General features: G+C 40.0%; 1 protein-coding gene across 1 annotated transcript in view; it reads right to left on the reverse strand.

Moving 5' to 3' along the window:
- The window catches only part of LOC132832361 (PH domain leucine-rich repeat-containing protein phosphatase 1-like), a 176369-nt gene that overhangs the window by 71280 nt on the left and 84673 nt on the right, over positions 1 to 20416 (reverse strand). The window lies entirely within an intron of this gene.

Genomic DNA, 20416 nt, shown 5'->3' on the forward strand with positions numbered 1-20416 from the left:
TTGGAAATACATCTTTGATGTCATGTTTCTATCAGGACCTCCAGATCTCCTTTGGATAATCCAATATTTGGATAATTGATATTCGGATAATCGAGGTTCCTCTGTAAAACTGTTGGACTATAAACTAGCATTGTGTGACTTTTAATTTTGTACACCCCAGTTCAAAGCCAGCATTGCCAAATCATAGATCTGAATGGCATCAATAACCGTATATATACTTAAGATTAGTTTTTATGAAGAAAGCGTTTTTTCCAATAAATAAGAGGCTATTTTTGCTACTCAATAATTTCAGTCATTATTTGACCACGGTCCCACAACCCTTAATCTTTATGAAAAAGAATCAATTCAAATGGACTAAAGTCAGTAGATTCATCTGAGGAATCTCTGGTAACAAACAATAGGATATCTAATCCTTTCTGATCCTGTGCGAAATTATGACAGTATGCTTTAATCATGGTTTTGAGAATCTGATGGTATCTCTCCAAAGCTCCCTGTGTTTCCAGCTGATGTGCAGTTGACTTGAATTGTTTTGTTTTATGCCCAACCTGCTAATGTCCTGGAAAACTTTAAGCATAAAGTCAGGAACTTGATCAGATTGTATTTCAATTAGTAGTCCATAACATGTCAAAATGAGTTAAGTTTTCACCTACCATCTTAACTGTAATGGTCCTTAAAAAGGAATACCTTTTGGGAATTCAGTTGTCATAGCCGTAATTGCAAGGATATACTTAATGTTGTGCTTTCACTTAGGGTAATGGACCAACACAATCTACTACCACTCAACTGCATGATATCCATATCAGCATCTGATGAACCAAAGGTGCAGGTTTAATTGTTGAAATGTTCCTACCATGTGATGTGGTGGCTGAGTGGTTAGTACTGCTGCCTCATAGCACCAGGGACCTGGGTTCGATTTCAGCCTTGGGTGACTGAGTGGAGTCTACACATCTCCCTGTGTCTACATGGGTTTCCTCTGGGTGCTCCGGTTTCCTTCCACAATCTAAAGACGTGCAGGTTAGGTGAATTGGCCATGCTAAATTGCTCATAGTGTTCAGGGATGTGTAGGTTAGGTTGCATTAGTCAGGGGTACATGTAGAGTAATAGGGTAGGGGAATGGGTCTGGGTGGGTTAATCTTCAGAGGATCGGTATGGACTTGTTAGGTCAAATGGCCTGTTTCCATATTGTAGGGATTCTATCTAAATGTATGACATGTTACAGACATTACATCTTTATAGTGTCTTGACCATTTAAAATACTGTTTATTGATGTTAACGTTTCGTATTTTTATTTCTATGTCCTGCAATAGGAATTTCATGTACTATTTGTAATATCTTCTTACAATATCTGGGCATCGTACTATTTGATGAACAACCATCCATTCTTTGCCTTGTAGTTTTACTGTAAGTGCTGACAATGGACTTTGTTTAGCCATTACTCTAGTAACTACACAAGACAGAAAGATACCCAAAATTGTACTTGTAACTATCCCATCTCTTTAGCCTCACTTGGACTTTGTGATCGTAGGCAAAGATCTAACTTTCATTCAGTCAAATCACTCCTCAGGAATAAAGCAACTCAATCCACAGGCAATTTCCTAATTGTCCAGATTACACTATCAGAGAAGAAATCACACTCCGATTAGACTCTGAACAATTTTCTCCCTTCCTCTGTTGAAGAGACAGGCTTGCTGAAGTGATAATTTGGAGATGCTGGTGTTGGACTGGGATGTACAAGCTAAAAATCAGGTTATAGTCCAACAGGTTTAATTGGAAGCACTAGCTTTCGGAGCGCTGCTCCTTCATCAGGTGGTTGTCCTCACAATCACCTAATGAAGGAGCAGCACTCCGAAAGCTAGTGCTTCCAATTGAGCCTGTCGGACTAAAACCTGGTGTTGTGTGATATTTAGCTTTGCTGAAGTGAAACCTTTGAGTTCCTGATCATAAGAACAACATGGGGAGTCATACTGAAGAAGGGTCACTAGACTTGAAACAATAACTCTACTTTCTCTCAACAGACCTGCGGCTGGGTTTGTCAGCAATTTCTGTTTTTGCTTCATATCTTCAGCATCCATATTTCTTTATATTGTGGTGAAGAGAACAGTTGAATATTGCTAAATGTTTTGAATACCGTTGAAACTGATCCCACCCATTGTGCACGTGCATTTTCCAAGATCAATGGATAGCAATCAGTAGTTGAAACTTCCTCAATATTAAAATAAATTTAAAAAACTGATTGAGAACTGCACTTTGAAACAAATGCAAACAGGTAATATTTGAGTTCAGTTGAAATTAAGGATGTGAACACTGTATCAAAATCCAACCGGCATTTCAAAATAATGAAATTTTTTTCCACTTTTCAGAGAAAAATATTACATGTTTTTTCTCCTAACATTCAAAAGATCTTTCACTTTGCTAAAGGTGCTGATTTGTGGTGAGGTTCAATTCCTCAGTTACTGGTCAACAGCTGTTATTTTTTTCCAACATTTAAAGCAAAGTCAAAAGAAAACAATTGAACAAAGAGTCAAAATATTTAGCTATGGGAAGCACCGCATATATTTGCAACACAAATTTATTTTCTAGCAGAGATCTCTATATAACAATCAGAACTACATTCTCTGGTCTGCACAGTTTCCTCTACAAATGACCTTGGTCTTCCATCTCAAAAAGGAACAAAATGTAGTATTTAATTAAGAAACAAATCACTGAAAAGTGTGATACATAGGCAATAAAATTCTAGAAGCTATCATAACAGTCGGAATAGTCGAATGCTTCATGAAGGGAAAATTATGTCCAAAAAATTACTGGAATTCTTTGAGAAGATAAAAAGTAGGATAGATAAAGGGGAAATGGGGGATATAATGTATTTGGGCTTTCAAAAGGTTTTTGACAAGGTGTCACATACTAAGCTACTTAGTAAGACCATGATTGGAGGTAATTTTAGAATGGATAAAGGATTAGCTAAGTAATAGAAGACAGGTAGTTGGGAAAAGCAGACATTTTTCAGGATGGTGACCTATAACTAATGGAGTGCCACAGGGATCAGTGCTGGGGCCACAATCTTTTATTTATAATATATATTCGTGACATAGATGAGAAATGTGAATGTACTATAGCCAATTTGCAGATGACACAAAATGTAGATGGGCAAGTGGTGAGGATGACATGAAGAGTCTGCAGAGGGATATGGACAAGCTAAGTGAGTGAACAAAAACTTGGCCAATGGAATTTTGGCAACAAGAACAGAGGAGCTGAACTTTCTTTAAATATAGAAAGACTGCATGCTGAAAGCTACAAAACATAGGGAATTGGGAATCCTCGCCCATGAACCACAAAAGCATCCAAGTTCACTGGGTAGCACAGAAGGCAAATGGAAATGTTGGCCTTTATTTCCAAGGGAATGGAGTATAAAAGTAGGGAGGTTTTGTCTAAAACTATAAAAGGCACGAGTCAAACCACAGCTGGAAATACTGTGAACAGTTTTGGGTCCCTTAGATGACAAAAGATATATTGGCATGGGAGGCAGTCCAGAAAAGATTAACTAAGCTGATACCAAGTATGGAGGGATTGCCTTAGAGGAAAGGTTATATAGATTGGGCATGGAATATATTGGAATATAGAAGATTGAGATTGACCTTATTGACAAATACAAGTTTCTTAGAGGACTTAACATGACGGAATCTTAATCAGTTAAGAGAATCAAAGATTATGGGGAAAAAGCAGCAAAGTAGAACAATGAACAAAGAGCTATACAGCACAGGGACAGGCCCTTTGGTCTATAATACTGCACCGACACATGAGACCTTTGTAAACTAAAAATCTTTTGCTTCCATGCAGTCCATATCCCCTATTCATGTAGGCGAAAGTGAGGACTGCAGATGCTGGAGATTACGGTCAAGAGTGTGGTGCTGGAAAGGCATAGTAGGTCAGGCAGCATCCAAGAAGCAGGAGAATCGATGTCGATTCTCCTGCTCCACGGATGCTACCTGACCTGGTTGTGTTTTTTCTGCACCACACTCTCGCCCTTATTCATGTGTCTGTCAAGATGCCTCTTAAACATTACTATTGTCTCTGCTTATACCAATTCCTCTCACAGCTCATTCCAGGCACTTAACAACCCTGTGTTGGAAAACTTCCTTCTTGCAAAACCTTCAAACTTTCTCCTTCTTACTTTAAACTGATATCCCCTAAGTCATTGACATTTCTACTCTGGGGAAAAAAAAAGACTCTGACCATCCATGCCTCTCATTTTGTAAACTTCTATCAGGACGCCCCTCAGTCTCAAATTTTCAAGAGAAAACAATCCAAGTTTGTCTAATATCTCAGAAATGCTAAATATCCAAACCAGGCAACATCCTGATTAACCTTGTCTGTGCCCTCTCCAAAGCCTCCACATTCCTCTAGTAGTGTTCAGACTAGAACTGTACCCAATATTACAAAGTGGCCTAACTGAAGTTCTGTATAGCTGCAACATGACTAGCCAATTTTCACATCCCATACCCTGACCAATGAAGGTAATTATGCCGTACCTTCTTGATCACCTTATCCACTTGTGTTGCCACTTTCAGAGAAATGTGGACCTGTACACCAAGATGCCTCTGTAATTGCTTCTTGGGGTTCTGCCATTTACTGTATACTTCCCTCCTGCATTTGACTTTCCAAACTGCATATTTGTCCAGATTAAATTCTTTTTGCCATTTCTCTGCTCAAATCTCTAGCCCCCCTATATCCAACTGTATCCTTCGCCAATCCTCATTATCCACAGCTTCCTAATAATTGCGTCATCTGCGAACTTACTTATCAGACTACCTTCATTCTTCTGTGGTAAAATGTAGCACTAGAAAAAGCACAGCCAGTCAGGCAGCATCTAAGCAGCAGGAGAGTCAATGTTTCAGGTATAAGCCTTTCATTGGGAATGTGGAGGGGGAAGGGGGCTGAGAGATAAATGGGTGGAGGTGGGGAGGGGGGGATGGTTAAAGGCTGATGCAGGTGGGAGGCGATTGTGATAGGTCAGTGGGGAGGGTGGAGGAAAATGGACAGGTAAATCAAGTCAAAAGGGTGGTGCCGAGTTGGAGGGTTGGGTCTGAGGTGTGGTGGGGGCTGGGGAAATATGAAACTACTGAAGTCGATGTTGATGTGGCGCAAGTTGACACGGTATCAACATCAACCTGACCTAACTGTCCATCTTAATTCCCACCTATCAGCTCCACCCTCCCCACCAACCCATCACCATCACCTCCCACCTGCATCCACCAACACCATCCCACCTAGCCTCCTCCTAGCACTAACCCCACCTCCTATTTATCTTTCAGCCCCCTCCCCCCTCCACATTCCTGATGAAGAGCTTATGCCCAAAATGTAAAATTTCCTGCTCCTCAGATGCTGCCTGACTTGCTGTGCTTTTTCCAGTGCCATACTTTTCAACTGACTCTCCAGCGTCTGCAGTCCTCTCTTTCTCCTTCAAATCATTAATATAGACTACAAACAACATGGATCCCAGCACTGATCTCTGTGGACCACCACTGGTTACAGATCTGAAGTCAGCAAAACAACCTTCCACCATTATTCTGTCTCCTATATCCAAGCCAATTCTGTAACAATCTTATCAGCTCACCATGATCCCATATGACTTCACCTTCTGCTAAAGGTTATCAGATTAGCCATGTGCTTATTGTGTAGCGCAGCAGACTCAATGGGCTGAAGGGAAAATTTCTGCTCCTACATCTATGGTCTTAATGTCTTAAACTCAGCAGCATAGCTTCAGAGGTGGACATTGATTTTGGTGGCCCATCAGTACAACAGTAAATGTTATAAGTCAGCAAATCAGGAATGACTTGAAGGTGCCGGTGTTGAACTGGGGTGGACAAAGTTGAAAATCACACAAAACCAGGTTATAATCCAACAGGTTTATTTGGAAGCACTAGCTTTCGGAGCGCCGCTCCTTGGTCAGGTGGTTGTGGAGGTTAAGATCATGCTCACAAACTTTATAGCCAAAGAAGTCCAGTGTCATGGAGATGTGATACGGTAAACAATCTTAGATTAAAACTTTCATCTTTTACAATAGGATATGCTGGTCTCTGTTCTTTTATATGTAAATCTGAGAACTTTTAAATTACATTTACAAGCTCAGGTTTTTAAACAATAGGTGTGAAGTCTGTCAGTGTCCCAATGTTATGTCAGACTGAAAAACCCTCTGTGTAGCTTTACAGTTTGACGTGGATTCATGCAGTTTTTGAGAGAGAGAGAGAGAGAGAGAAAGGGCGAGAGAGGGGGCGAAAGAGGGGGCGAGAGAGAGGGACACACACACACCTTCAGGTCACCATCCTCCAAGGCAGACTTCAGGATAAGCAACAGCGCAGAGTGGCAAAAGTGAGGACTGCAGATGCTGGATATCAGAGTCAAGATTAGAGTGGTGCTGGAAAAGCACAGCAGGTCAGGCAGCATCCAAGGAGCAGGAAAATTGACGTTTCAGGCAAAAGCCCTTCATCAGGAATGCATGGCTGAGCTGAAGCTGATAGCAAGTTCGGTACCCATGGGAATGGCCTCAACGGGGACGTTGGTTTCATGTCACACTACAGCGCGAGTGCGCACGCGCGTACACACACACTCCCTCATACACATGCTCTCTCTCATATGCAGACACATATGCCCCCCCGCATTCATACTGACACATGCACCCTCTCACACATACTATATACACACACGTGCACTCACGCACATTCAATCTGCCACTCCTACATGCGCACACATAGATACTTATAGGGTGAACTGGTTTTTGCAGAATTACATGTTATTTTGCTCAAAAACTGCATGAATCCTTGTAAAACTCTGTAAAACTATACAGAGGGTTTGTCAGTCTGACATAGCATGGGACACAGACAGACTTCACACCTGCTGTTTAAAAACCTGAGCTATCTTGAGAATGTAATTTAAAAGAAGTTCTGGGATTTACATATCAAAGAACAGATGTCAGCATATCCTATTATAAAAAATGATAGTTTTAATCTATGATTGTTTACTGCATCACATCACCATGACACTGGACTCCTTTGGCTATAAATTCCGTGAGCATGATCTTAACCTCCACAACCACCTGATGAACGAGTTGCACTCTGAAAGCGAGTGCTTCCAAATAAACCTGTTGGACTATAACCCGGTGTTGTGCAAATCAGGAGAGTGGATGAGTTCAAAATTCATTTCCAGCTACTGAGTTACCTGTGAATTACTTTACATACACACATGACATGCCATTGTCTGCCATAAAAATTAGGGCAGATACTTGCAAAGATATAGTGTTCAATTAAGTGCTCAATTATGTTGTGAATTGTTGGCCTAAAGAGTGTGATACTGAGAAATTGCACGTGTATTTAGCATCATAGAGATGTACAGCACAGAAACAGACCCTTCAGTCCAACTCGTCCTTGCCGACCTAATTTCTTAAATTAATCTAGTCCCATTAGTCCCAATTGCTAGTACGTGGCCCATATCCCTCTAAACCCTTCCTATTCATGTACTCATTCAAATGTCTTTTAAATGTTGTAACTGTACTAGCCTCCACCACTTCTTCTGATAGCTCATTCCATGCACACACCACCCTTTGCATGAAAAGACTGTCCATTAGGTCCCTTTTAAATCATTCCCCTCTCCCCTGAAGCTATGCCCGCTACTTCTGGACTCCCTCACCCCAAGGAAAAGACTTTGTCTATTTACCCTATTCATGGCCCTCATGATTTTATAAGCCTCTATAAAGTCACCAACACTCCAGGGAAAATACTCTTAGTACTTCCCATCATGGGTCCTCCAAGTAGAATCTTTTTTTAAAAGGTTCAAGTCAACTGGCAGAGAATAGCAAACCTTTGTTTGAATTACATATTACAGCACTGGATCACACAGGAAAGAGCTGATTAATGAGCAGATTTAATTTAGCCAAGGCAGCCATAAACAGCACCAGTACAATCTGAATGCCATTTCCAGCATGGCAAACAAAAACCTGCTCCAGCAAGCATAGCAGACTTTTTGCAGACAATGAGACAAAGGAATGCTCCTGTCTTCCAAATGCAAAGTACAGCTTGGTTCACTTGATAATTTTATCTTCAAATGAAAAGATTCTGGGTTCAAACACCTTTCAAATGCATAATCTAAGCACTTCACTGCAGTGCTAAGGGAATGCAGCACACTTTGAAGGGGCAGTCCAAAGAAAGATTAAATTGTAGTTCCACCTCACTGTTGTGATTGATCAAAAAGAACTCTTGCAAACTCATCTCAGTGCCCTGGTCAACATTCCCTGGTCCAAATCTTCGTCAAATTTTCAAACATACTCATTTAATTATACAATGCCAAGAGCATTATTTGATAGATTTTAAGTAAGTACTCTATTCTAGAATCTAAATCCATCACTGCATCAAAAGTATCGAGAAAGACCAACATCTGAATGAATTAACAAATTCCACAGTTGGTTGGAAAGGAGTATTGCTCTTATTTCTTTCAACCGTCATCAAGTTGTTAGTGCAAGAATATAAGACAGACCTTGGTGGGGGGTTGGGGAGGCAGGGAGGTGAATCTCCTTAGGAAACTGTAACACTAGGACATTTAATAAAAAACCAGGACTGCCTATGACAAACCATGACAACTAGTCACCCAGTTCATATTTTCTGATGAAGGGCTTTTGTCCGAAATGTCAATTTTCCTGTTCCTCTGATGCTGCCTGACCGGCTGTGCTTTTCCAGCACCACACTATATCATTTATGGAACCTTGCTGCATGTAAAATACCTTTACATTTGTCCACCAAACAGTGACTGCAATTCAAAAAGTAAGTAACAAACTACAAGGCATCTTACAATTGACAGGATTCATCTTGCAGCCAAGGTATTGTTCTATGCCAGAACAGGAACAAAGAAGAAAGAAGAAAATTTACAGCCCAGGAACAGGCCCTTCGGCCCTCCAAGCTGAGCCGTTCCAAATGTACTGTCTAAACCTGTCGGTCAATTCCTAAGCATACCCTCTCAGCATGGACAGGTTGGACCGACCAGATATCCCAACCCAATCTAGTCCCACCTGCCAGCACCCGGCCCATATCCCTCCAAACCCTTCCTACTCATATACCCATCCAAATGCCTTTTAAATGTTGCAATTGTACCAGCCTCCACAACTTCCTCTGGCAGCTCATTCCATACACGTACCACCTTCTGCGTGAAAACGTTGACCCTTAGGTCTCTTTTATATCTTTCCCCTCTCACCCTAAACCTATGCCCTCTAGTTCTGGACTCCGTGACCCCAGGGAAAAGACTTTGTCTATTTACCTTATCCATGCCCTCATAATTTTGTAAACCTCTATAAGGTCACCCCTCAGCCTCCAAAGCTCCAGGGAAAACAGCCCCAGCCTGTTCAGCCTCTACCAATTGTTCAAATCCTCCAACTCTGGCAACATCCTTGTAAATCTTTTCTGAACCCTTTCAAGTTTCACAATATCCTTCCGATAGGAAGGAGACCAGAATTGCATGCAATATTCCAACAGTGGCCTCACCAATGTCCTGTACAGCTGCAACATGACCCCCTAAATCCTGTACTCAATAATCTGACCAATAAAGGAAAGCATACCAAACGCCTTCTTCACTATACTATCTACTGTGACTCCATTTTCAAAGAGCTATGAACCTGCACTTCAAGGTCTCTTTGTTTAGCAACACTCCTCAGGACCTTACCATTAAGTGTATAAGTCCTGCTAAGATTTGCTTTCCCAAAATGCAGCACCTCGCATTTATCTGAATTAAACTCCATCTGCCACTTCACAACCCATTGGCCCATCTGATCAAGATCCTGTTGTAATCTGAGGTAAACCTCTTCACTGTCCACTACACCTCCAATTTTGGTGTCATCTGCAAACTTACTAACTGTACCTCTTATGTTCACATCCAAATCATTTATGTAAATGACAAAAAGTAGAGGACCCAGCACCAATCCGTGTGGCAGTCCACTGGTCACAGGCCTCCAGTCTGAAAAACTACCCTCCAGCACCACCCTCTGTCTTTTACCTTTGAGCCAGTTCTGTATCCACATGGCTAGTTCTTCCTATATTCCTTGAGATCTAACCGTGCTAATCAATCTCCCATGGGGAACCTTGTTGAACGCCTTACTGAAATTCATATAGATTTACTGCTCTGCCCTCATCAATCCTCTTTCTTACTTCCTCAAAAAACTCAATCAAATTTGTGAGACATGATTTCCCATGCAGAAAGCCATGCTGACTATCCCTAATCAGTCCTTGCCATGTTTCCATGCTGTACATCTCTATGACTGTATGACTCTATAAAAGCTGTCTGTCTGCTTGCTTGAATCATCACTGCTTTAAATTACAAGAATGTCAGGTTTCAAAAACCCCATTCCCACTTTTGACACTCTTAATGATGTCACACAAAGATTTAAAAATTGAGGAATATTATACCATCAGCATAGTTTTCTCCATGTTTCAAACACAGTCCTACAGAATATAGACAATACACTAGTTATACATTGTTGGGGGTGATGCCTTCAAAAGATACAGTAATGAATGCAGCATATGGTATACCATCAGCACATACTGGATTATTACTTTATAATTCTCTTTTAGTCAGATAGAAATTAAAAACACAGGCTTTGATTATAGTCTTACATGTGCAGAATGTTGTGCTGGGAAAGCACAGCAGGTCAGGCAGCATCCGAGGAGCAGGCAAATCGATGTTTCGGGCATAATCCCTTAATCAGGAATGAAAGCTTCTGCTTCTTGGATGCTGCCTGACCTGCTGTGTTTTTCTAACACCACACCCTCGACTCTGATATTCAGCATCTGCAGTCCTCACTTTCTCCTATGTGTGCAAATTATATTGCATACGAAGGAAGAATATCTAACACTCTACTGCATTCTCTTCTTTTAAAAAATTGCTAGATTTTAGCTGCATACTTTTCAGGCATCAATAAATCTGGTCACAACACATGAATTATTCGGCCTGATTACTTTTCAACCCAGCTGAATCAGAAATACCTTGTAATAACAGTTGAACCAATGCCTGCAAATAGGCCTCACAAGATTGCACATCAGCAATTTTAAGCACAGACAGATACCATTTCATTTACAAGTATGTGTTTTACAGACACAATTTTCATTAGAAGTATTTTGCATCAAACAGCATTCAGAAGAGGATGATTGCCAAACACAAAGGAGATATATCATTTAGACAGAGCATATATTGATATTTTAAAAATGCATTAATAGAAATATTACCTAAATGATACACAATATCAGATCAGCAGAGAAACTGCATTAATTTTAGCAAAGAATGAACTTGCATTCATATAGCAACTTTTATGTACTGGACATTCCAAAGTGTTTCAGTCCATTAAGTTCTTTAAGAAGTGCAACCACTGCTGTAATGCAAGAAACACTGCAGCTAACATAAAAAGGCCCTATGAACATCACAGAGAAATGGCCAGATAATCTAAAGGCTGTTAGTTGAGGGAAAAATAATGTGCAAGGCCCTGCAAAGAATTTCCTGCTTTTCAAATAGTGCTTTTGAATCCCTTACTTAAGATCTTTCTAAAGTCGGATTCAGGACCCCTGGGGTTATGAGCAGAGTTTGGAGTCACCACAGGGTTCTGTCTGAGTTAAGACAACTGAGCTTCTGCTCCCTCTCCTCCCTATGAGCTCTGAGGCTACAATAATTCATTGCAGGGGCAGGATGGGGGGAAAAAAAATGACTGAGGCCTTCAAAATTGAAAACGTCTGTTTGGTTTGTGAAAACTAACCTCTTTAGCATAGGAGATTACAGCATAGTGCAATGTCACTGAACAAACCATTCAAAGTTCCAGACAAATGTTCTCGGGGTAAACTTGAATCCCACCATATCAGAATTCACCTGATGAAACCATTGTCAATTGTTGTATAACCCCATTTCTTTAAAGAAGGAATCTGCTATCCTTACCTGGTCTAGCATACTCATGACTCCGGCCCCATAGCAATGTGAGTAATCCTTAAATCACATAGAAGGCCATCAATACTCTGTTTCATTAAAAAGTCTACAAAGCAATTAAATTACACTAACTAGCATCAACCTCGGCAGTGGAAATGAAACTACAAACTCATCACTGCCAATCCTGTAAAGCCTCCTACCTAATATCTGGGGGCATGTGGTAAAATTGATGAGATATCCCACAGACTAGTCAAGCACCAGCCTGGTACTGGATCATATCAGTGTTCCAGACACCATCAGTAGAACAGAGGTGGTACACATTGGTATATGGACAGACAGGAGCTGGCATTGGAGGCCTCAAAATCGACTCCAGAGGTGTCACAGAATCAGGTCAAATGTGGGCAAGGAAATCTTCAATTAATAATCGCTAATAACTTCCCTCAGTTGATGAATCAATACACTTCATGTTGAATTGTAATTGACAAAAGTATGAAGGGCAGCAAGGGCAGAGGATGGATAGGTTCATTCCAAAGAGTAACCTGGTGACACAACTTCTTGCTCTATGATAAAGAACAACTTTCAGAAATCATTTGATACAGTGCCACGTCAGGTTGGTTAGCAAATTCGAAATGCTGGTGATAGATGAGTCCTTGGCAGCATGGATTAGGAGTTGGCTAGAAATATGAAATAGAAGGTAGGTATGAATGGAATTTCTCAGATTGGAGAGGAGTTGAAGGTAATGTTTCCCAAGGATCAGTGTCAGGGCTCTTACATTTTTGGATTCATATAAACAATTTGGAGATGGGTGTTGAGGACAAATTCACTAAATTTGCAGATGGTACTAAGCTAGGGAGAATGGTGAACTGTGAAAATGATGCTGAGCAACTTTAGAGGGAAACTGACAAAACTAGCCAGATGGGCATACATTTGGCAGATGCATTTCAATGCCGAGAAGTGTGAGCTAATTCATTTTGGTAGAAGAAATACAGAGAGGCAATATAGGCATATTGGTACAACGTTTAGAGGAGCCTCAGGTTTCACATGCATGAATCTCTGAAGGTGGCGATAAGTGTTGAAACAGTTGTTAAGAAGGCTTGGATTTGTAAATTAAGGCTAAGAGTATAAAAGTAAGAGAGTGATGCTACTTCACTACAAATCACTGGTCAGACCACATTTGGAGTACTGTGTTCAGTTCTAGGCAGCTTACTTAAGGATGGATGTTAAAGCTCTGGAGAAAGTTCAAAGGAGATTTACTAGAATGATATCAGGAGCGAGGGACTTTAGATAGAAAGACAGGTTAGGGAAATTGGGCTTTTTGTCCTTGAAGCAGAGATTAAGAGGTGACCTGATTCAGGAGTTCAAAACCATGAACAATTTTGACAGGGTAAAGCAGGATATTTTATTTCCACTAGTTGTTAAGTAAATAACTAAGGATCACAATTTCTGAAGAAATGTCAGTGCACCTGAAATGTTAACTCTGCTTTATCTTTATAGATGTTGCCAGGCCTGCTGAGCTTGTCCAGTAATTTTTGATTTTGTTTCTGATGTCCAGCATCTGAAATTTATTACGTTTTGCTGACAATTTCAAGATTGTCAGTAAGACAGCAGGGAGTGGGATGAGAAATTTCTTTATTCAATGGTTAGGATTTGGAATGCGATGACTGGGAAAATGGTGGAAGCAGATTCCATTGAAGATTTCAAAAGAGAGCTGGATTCTGTATATATTTGTAAGTGATGAATTTAGAGGGCAATGGAGATAGGGCTGGAGAATGGGACTAGCAAGGGTAGCTCTTTTGGGAGCTGGTACAAATACTATGGGTTGAAAGTCTCCTTCTGTACAATAAAATACTAAGATTCTAACAAAGCTATTAGATTTAATCTGTGACAGCTAGTGAGGGAACCAACAAGAGGGAAAAACTTTCTTGATTTTGTCCTCAATCTATGTGTTGCAGATATATCTGTTCATGACAATACAGGAAAGAGTGGTGAATGTACAGTCCTTGTGGAAATATATACACTTCAAACCCAGGGCATCAATGTGGACTTCACCAGTTTCCTCATTTCCCCTCCTCACACCTTACCTCAGCTCTAATCTTCCAGCTCAGCACCGTCCCCATGACCTGTCCTACCTGCCAATCTCCCTTCCCACTATCCGCTCCACCCTCCCCTCTGACATATTGCCTCCATCCCCACCCCACTCACCTATTGTACTCTTTGCTACCTTCCCCCACCCACCTCTCTGACCTATCACCTCCATCCCCACCCCCATTCACCCACTGTACTCTTTGCAACCTTCTCCCAAGCACCACCCTCCCTCCCGCCCCCATTTATCTCTCCACCCTGGAGGCTTCCTGCCTCTATTCCTGATAAAGGGCTTTTGCCCGAAACGTCGATTTTCCTGCTCCTCGGATGCTGCCTGACCTGCTGTGCTTTTCCAGCACCACTCTGATCTAAACTCTGGTTTCCAGCATCTGCAGTCCTCACTTTTGTCTTGTGGAGATTAAGCCATACCTTCACGTTGAGCATACCTGCAATGTGCTGTGTACCATTACCACAATGCTAAATGCGATGGGTGTTGAACAGACCCAGCAATTCAAAAACTGGGCATCCAGGAGGTGCTTTGGACCAATAGAAGTAGCAACAGAATTGTATTCAACCACAATCAGTAATTTCATAGTCCACCATATCCCTACTCTACCATTACCATCAAACCAGGGAAATAACCTGGATTAACAAGGATTGCAGGGTGAACAGCACCAGACACCAATAAAAATGAGATGCAAACCTATTAAAACTACAACACAAAACTACATGCATGCCAAACAGTGGAAGAAGCACATGCTACACAAGGCTATGCTATCCAATAAACAACTGATCAGATATAAGCATTGCAGCCCTGACGTGTCCTTCATGAATTGTAATGAACTATTCAAAGCAGGAAGAGGTTCCAAAAAATAACCCCAAAAGCAATTGGTGTTCAGACCACACAAGAACCAGACATTAACCTTCTCCAACAAGAGAAAACATAACCATTACTGACAACATTAAACGGTGTTACCATCTTACACTAGCATCATCATTACTATTGATCAGAAACTAGAATGGACTTGCAATACAGACAATTAGTTCCAAGAGCAGGTCTTTGTCTAAGAATCCTGCAGTGACAAACTTGGCTGCTGACTTCCCAAAGCCTGTCCATCATGCACAAGTCACAAATCAGGAGTGTGATGGAATACATCTCAGTTGCCTGGATAAGTGCAGCTTCAACAACACTCAAGAAACTTGACATCATCCAGGACATCACAGCCTGTTTCACTGACGCCACATCCACAAGCATTCACTTCTTCCATCACCAACACTCAGTAGCAGCAATGTGTGCCATCTATAAGATACACTGCAGAAAGTCACAAGAAAGTCATCAGACAAATCCTTCCAGACCCACAATCACTATAATTTAGAAGAACAAGGATAAGAGATATACAGACATGCCACCACCCCAGAGTTCCTCTCCAAGTCGCTCACTATGTATACTTCCTCCAGTATCACTGGGTCAAACGCGCTGGCACATCTAACTTTACTATAGCCTTAGGCTAAACATAGTCAAAAGAGCTGATATCCAGAGATAATGCACGAATGATTGACATTAAGGCTGCATTTGACACAGTCAAAATTAAGGAGCTCTAGCAAAACTGGGGTCAATGATAATCAAAGAGAAAACTCTCCTCTAGTCGTGGTTGTTGGAAGTCAATCATTTTAGTCCCAAAGCACCACTGCAAGATTCCTTCAGTGTACTGTCTTAGGTCTGACCAGCATCAGCTCCTTCATCAGCAATCTCCCCATCAACATTGTCAGAAATGTGGATTATTCATTGATGGTGACATGTTGTTCTTCACCATTTATGACTCTTGAGATGAACCAGTCCACACTCATATGAAGGAAGACCTGGTCATCCATGCCACAAAATTGTTAGGCAATGACCACGTCAAACAAGGATGATCCAACTATCTCTCGTAATACTTAATGGCATCACCATTGCTGGATCCCCTACAGGCAATATCCTGAGGCTCCCCGTGACCAGGAACTGCCCTATATTACATAGCTACAAGAGCAGGACGGAAGCTAGAAATTCTGCAGTAACTTATCTCCTTTGTCCCCATGCCTGTTCACAATCTACAATACACAAATCAGGCGTGCATTAAAATACTCTCCACTTTCTTGGATGGGTGCAACACTGAAGAAGCTTAACGTCATTCAACAAACTTGACTGGTTTCCCATCAACATTGTCAACATTGATGTCATTGCAGATCCAAGCCAGTTGGCAAGACGGAAGCCAAAACACCTCTCTTCATGTTTAGAGTTTATTAATGATTCAGTCTTACAACTCCTTCCACAAACCTGATCCCTGTTTAATTTTTTTTTCTCCAGTCATCGGTAGTATGGTTTATCTAAATGGAGTTGGTATATTTCGTGACTGCTTTTGTGCCTTCACAGACAAATGTTTGGCCAGTTTCCATGACAGCAAGTGACGTATACTGGTTTAGCCAAGAAGGTCTGGTGCTTAGCGTAGCAGGTAAGATACGAGTCCTCAGAGGTGAGGTGTTCAAGTATGTCAATAACGGAGTTGTGCATGACACTTGTGATATTGGATAAACTCCTGGTGAAAAGATGGACCTTGGTCAGCAGTCTGTAAGAAGGTAGGTACTGCTTCTAATTTTCTTGGAAAATTTCTTTTAACTTCAGTTTCAAGGTCTTTCAGGATGCAACGCTATTCTTCATAGCCAGCAATACTGGCATTCCATCCAACTCCAGCAAATGCAAATCAAATGTCCCCCTTTTTATCTATGCAGTCAAAACTAAACAATCATCTGCTTAACTATTTGCCGAAATTAACAATTCACTTCCTTCATAAACACACAGTGGCAGTACTGCACATTATCTGCATGATGCACTGCAGCATCTCAAGGTTCCTTCAGAAGTACCTACCAAATCTGCAAACTCTCCCATCTAGAAGAATTAGGACAGTAGGTGCATGAGAATGCAAACATCTGAATACTTCCCTCCAAGCCACACACTATCCTGACCTCCAAAATTAATCACTGTTCCTTCACAGTTGCCAGGTCAAAATCCTTGAAAGCTTTTCCTAACAGCCCTGTATATGTTCCCACACTTCAAGAACTAAATGTAGCAGCTCAAAAGGAGCAGATCATCAACCAGTCCATTACAAATGAACCAAGTTAACAGCTTGTTTCAGTTTCACCAAGACATAACAAATGAATGGGGAAACTTGATGAAAAGAAACAGGTTGCAGCTGTGTCAAGTGAAAACATATTTCAATGTGTAGACAAGGTTGACCCATCAGAGCTTTGGGAATCTGTAAGGTTGTTGTTAGGGTAAATAGGTTGAATTTTTCTTTGATTTTTGCAAGTTAGACTATTTAAGAAAATTCTCATATAGTGTCATTGAGTTGTTTTTACTGGATAATAATAATGTATTTCTCTTCACAAAGAATACATGTAAAAGTAATAACCAGAATTATTAAGGGGATTCCACAATTTTCTGGTTTTGCCCTTATACATGGCTTGACCTCCTTTGGTCAGCTTACATTCAAATATTCTTTCATAAATAAAACCAACTGCTTTCTTTCCCGAAGTAACAGGAAAATAATTTTACATGCAAATAATTATTCACTTTCTTCAGTTTGTATTGTTTAAAAAAACTATTTGCACAGGGGTATCAACTCAATTATTTTTGATGCTTGGGTTCCTATGAACACCAAAAACTCAGGAGCAAGAGTATGCCATTCAGCCTTCAAGCCTGATCCACAATTCAATGAGATCATGGCTGACTTGTGTCCTAACTCCATATACCTGCCTTTGGCCCATATCCCTAACACCTTTGCCTTACAAATATTTAACAAAAAGAATCAGTTGAACATGTGTGAGAGCAAAGAACAATTATACCTTAAGTAATATAAATGGACACGTTTTCACATTCAAGCAATAATTCCTAAAAATAAATCCTAAAAGTAATGATTCAAAATGAGTTTGTCATAATTTTTCCAAGTCAATTCTACTCAGTTTTAAACTTGGATAAAAACAGGACGGCAGATGTTGGAACTTTAATGAACAAATTTAACTTCCTTCACTTGAAAGACATGTCCAGTATCCAATGCTCAATGTCATTGGACTAAAAAAAAATTAAATGAGTAATCGGGGCTAGTTACTTTTTCTATAGTTACTTTACTATATAATGTGCAAATAAATTGTGCAAATCAAAGTTGCGGATTTCACAATTTTTCAAGTCAGAGAGGTGAATGAGGTCATCTGCTTGATAATCTAAAACCTGTCCTTTTAAAAATAAGCAGGGTACAATACACAAAAATCAGATCTTGCGCAAGTTGAGGGTTCAGCATTAATATAACTAATCCACTTTGACAATTGAGAATGAAGTACTTCAAAGCTCATTACGAACTGCTCCACTGATTCAGCTGGTTAGAAACAACATCTTTTGTCTGAAACTCATCAGCCTTTTTTTTGTGCAGGGCAGTATAAAATCTCTGCTAATAGAACATTTTGCTTCCTAACTATTGAATGTGGAACCCTGTGGGATTTCTAAAAAGCTCATTAAGGTCTTGGACTAAAAACATTAGTTGAACAACTTCAGTTCTGTTGCTACTGACGAATTAGGTTGTATGTGCATCTCTTGATTTAAAGTAACTTCATATTTGTTCATAACTTATCAAATATGTGTGGGCTTAGCATCTCTCTGAAAGAAAGGACCAGGGCTTGTTTAAGGTATGGACTATGGCTGATAGACCGAGGCCACATTTTTCTCGCATACTAAGTGGTGAACTGAATCAAAGACTCAGCAAACACCAGAGGTAAACTGTTAGCATAGACCAGAGGTGGGGAACCTTTTCATGTTGGAAGGCCACATTATGTTAGTTGTAATCTAATAAGGCCGCATCCAAGAAACTTCAATTATATATTCTTCAAAATTCACATTATTTTGTAAAAATCTAACTGTACTAACTAACTTAAAAAAAAGAAAAATAAATGTTAATTCTAAAGTTAACTAACGTTTTAATGACTTTGTTGTAGAAGGAGCAGGAAAGGAGAAAAACAGGATCCAAGTAGAAGCCCTTTAAATTTTTGCTTTATCCTTGTACTTTAAAATATTTTCTTAAGTGCCTCCATATCACTTTTACACAACAGAGACCAAAACTGCAAGCACTTCAAGTGTGGACAAACTAAAATTCTGTAAGGCTTATACATATGCATACACTATGCATTGCTGTTTGAGTGACTTGAGTAGCTGCATTCGCAGATCCCACCTTTATTCCTTTACCTGATTTTGACTCTAATTTTCCAAAGAGATATACTCTTTCTCTATTCTTCTAGTAAGTGCACCACTTTAAATATCCACACTGAAATTAATTTGCCAATTTCATTGCCATTCTGCAAGCTTGTAAATGTCATCTCGTATTTTATCACTACCCGCCTCATTAACACAATCCCGGCCTCGATTTGGTGTCGTTAGCAAATTTTGAAATTCCACTTCCAATTCCAAAATCTGGTGTATGTAAATCATAAACAATAGTACAATACCGATGAATGATCAATGATTAAACATAGATTCTTTACTCATATAACTGTCCAATATGTTGTATATACAATTCATGCTTATTGTGCAAAGCTTATTGTGCTTATTGTACTAGAGGGATTCACCTTAGTGAGCTGGAAGCTTTTTCTTACCTTTTTTTTTACTAATGATAGACTTCATCTGTTAATCTGATTCACATCCCCAAATACCAGATTTCTGAAATGTGACTTATTGCGTTTAAAATCTCACTGCTTCTTACAGTGTCTCTTCTATTTGATTAAACATAAAATGATAGCTCAAAGTAGCTCTTTGCATTTACCAATATCAATATAGAAATAACTCCAGTATAATTCCTATTTCTTTTGTTGTTAAATAAAATGAAGTTGTAAGAAATCAAATTGCTTATTAATGTTAACCTGATCCCATTGCCCTGGTGTCCTGCCTTTGTGCACTTGTAATAGGGTATAATAAGTGTTCTGTATTCATAAACATATCCCACATCATTGTTGTGACAGCCTAATTTAAACAGCACCACTTGGGCAGCCTTTTGTTCTCCCTGCTTTGAACCTAAGTCAACATGAGACCAGAAATCAGGATAGTTGGTGTTATTGCTAATAGACTGATTTCCAGATCTTCAGCAGTTGGGTATACTGAAATTGATATGCTGTTACACTTTAAGGGAATCAAGTGGTTTGGGGATCAACAGGAATTGTTGAGGTCAAAGAACAGCTATGATCTTACCCAATGATGAAGCAAGTCTGAGGGACGGTACAATCGAATCCAATTATTTCATCTTCTGTTAATATTTCAGATTTATTATTTTTTTAAATTCAGTAAGTCCTGCAACGCTGAAAGTGTAATTAATATACTAAA

The sequence above is a fragment of the Hemiscyllium ocellatum genome, chromosome 34, assembly GCF_020745735.1.
Source record: "Hemiscyllium ocellatum isolate sHemOce1 chromosome 34, sHemOce1.pat.X.cur, whole genome shotgun sequence".
Taxonomy (NCBI): domain Eukaryota; kingdom Metazoa; phylum Chordata; class Chondrichthyes; order Orectolobiformes; family Hemiscylliidae; genus Hemiscyllium; species Hemiscyllium ocellatum.